This window comes from Acanthopagrus latus, chromosome 18, assembly GCF_904848185.1.
Source record: "Acanthopagrus latus isolate v.2019 chromosome 18, fAcaLat1.1, whole genome shotgun sequence".
Lineage (NCBI taxonomy): Eukaryota > Metazoa > Chordata > Actinopteri > Spariformes > Sparidae > Acanthopagrus > Acanthopagrus latus.
This window is the reverse complement of record NC_051056.1, coordinates 21,810,222-21,812,660: the sequence shown is the minus strand read 5'-3', so window position 1 is coordinate 21,812,660 and position 2,439 is coordinate 21,810,222.

The window sequence follows — 2,439 nt, the reverse complement described above, 5'->3', positions numbered from 1 at the left end:
CATAACTCCCATAAACGTGCACACACTCTGTCGCTATCTCACCCTCTCTCTCTCTCTCGCATTTCCTCAGGTGACATATGTAATCTTCCCCTTCTTGAACACACACACACACACAAACACACACACACACACACACACACACACACACACACACACACACACACACACACACAGAAACATGCGAGGGGATTAAATATGAGTGGTTGTTGGGAGCCACAGGGTGGGCCAATTCAAAGCCAGAGTCACACTCAAATCTGACTGGAGGGGGAGAGAGCTGTGCCTTCACCACCCTGGACCTTCAGTGTGTGTGTGTGTGTGTGTGTGTGTGTGTGTGTGTGTGTGTGTCAGTGCTGACAGGCACATTCAGACTCACCCGTGACCTTTGATAGAGGGAGGGGGAAGAGGGATAAGTCTGAAAAAGAGAGGAGCTTCAAAGAAAAAATGCTTTGCTGCGCTTTTTGCTTTGGAGATGCAGTTTCGGCCACATGTAGTTCAGATTCACCCCAACGTGCCTCAGCAGTGTGCGACGTGTGCGTCCCTACCCGTTGCCTCAGGTGGCACCTCAAACTCTTTGTTCCTGTCCATCCCGGAAACCAATAAGTTCATTACGACTCTGAACTCTTGTTGATTCTGGACTTTGCGCTCTTGTCCCTGATCTTGGGCACTTCTTCCCAGCGCTCATCTCTCCCACCATCCTCCCTAAAAATCCAACACTTGGCTCTCACTACGTTTCCCTGTTTTCACTGACCACCTGCCGCCTGCAAGTGCAGTCTTTGTCACTGTGAGGCCCAGCTGCAGAAGTCGGTGGTGAAATGTCTTGAGTGACTGAGCAATATTCACTCAGCCGCTCTCACACGTTTTCTCAGAGGATTTTTCCAGTCACTGTTAGCTGCACTGGTGCTACTGTTAACAAAACCTCCACATAATGTCGCAGCTCTGTCATAGAGGTTCAAACAATCAAGACTGTTATATGCAAAATAAGAAAAAAGATAACAGTCACCCATCTGTCACAGAGAGATTTATGGCTCTTGTAGTATTTGACAAAAGTAACACTTACAGAATTGAAACAAGTTGACAATAGAAGTCTGTATATTTCTGTCTTTTTGTGTGTATTTGCAAACAGCATTAGATGCTCTCGAAGCTCAACAACACTGTCAGATTCAAGTAGAAATCAGTGTCTCTCCATGAAAACATGACCGCTGTATATGCCACATTTAGAAAAAAAAAAAAAACTGTATAAACATATTGGAGGAATCATACTGGATCAACAGCATTTCATCGGACTGCCTCTGATTTAGGAAACAAACAACAGCAGATTAAACTGTTTTTTCTTTGCATGGTGCTGAATAGACGGCTCCGAGCCTTTACACTGCTACATGTGTTGCAGTGTTCTTTGAGTTTGAGGCACAATCGGTTAGCTGTTACTGAAGTACTGAACGGCTTCAAGGTCGTCCAGTATTAAACATTTACCTTGACGCTTGAAAATGAAAAACTTGAAAAAAAAAAAAAAAAGTCCCTCCTTGCCTCTTTGTCCTCGATTCAATAGGCTTTCAGAATAAGTGCTTTACATTTTATAGGATTTTAAGATAGATCGTTTTTTTGCAGTAGATTTTTTTTTTCTGGATTTCGCTCAGTACTGAACTTTCATTTCTTGCCTCAACGTCCTGTAAGCCTCCTTGTTTTCCAATTTGTTTGCGTTGAAATGATTAATCTGCCCCTGTTCTGCCCCTGCATCTGCACCTGGGACAAATTCCGTGTATTCTCTGGTACCTTGCCTACACAAGTGTATTCTGACTCACCACAGTCAGTGAAGGCCAGTGTTTTTCAGCCCTGGACCTTGGGGTCACCTGCCCTGCATGTTTGAAATATTTCACTTTGAATCAGATATGTTGGAGCAGGGAAACTGAGGTAAGATGTAAGCCTGCTATTGGGTACCATTCTCCCTCCCCCTTCGTTACAGGAAAATGCCCTCACAGCTAGCACATGCTGAAAACTAAGTTACCCTGATGCCCATCTGGTCACTAACAATACAGTGTTGTGCAAGAGCGCATCTCTGCCCTTTTCAACCCAACACTGTTTTGTAGGGCCAACCGTCACTCGGCCAGGGTTTAGCCCCGCCCAAGACAATTGCATGTGGTTAAAAGAAATACGGACCAGCCAGAGAGTTTGTTTTCCCTGTAGCAGAATGGTAATTGGTGCAGTCAGACCTTTCTCCAGCACTGACACAGCTGTGAGTTTGGCAATGCGAGAAGAGCACATGTGTGAAATTTAATCCATTTTCTACATCCACTTCTGCACCCTCTGAACCTTTTTATGGGTGCTACTCCCTATCTCAGCAAGGCGTAGGGTTCATCCGGGAGAGGCTGGTAGAAAAACTGAAGCATCAGCGGGAGAAGCTGCAAACGTCTTGCAAACATAATAGAAATAAATTGAGACAGA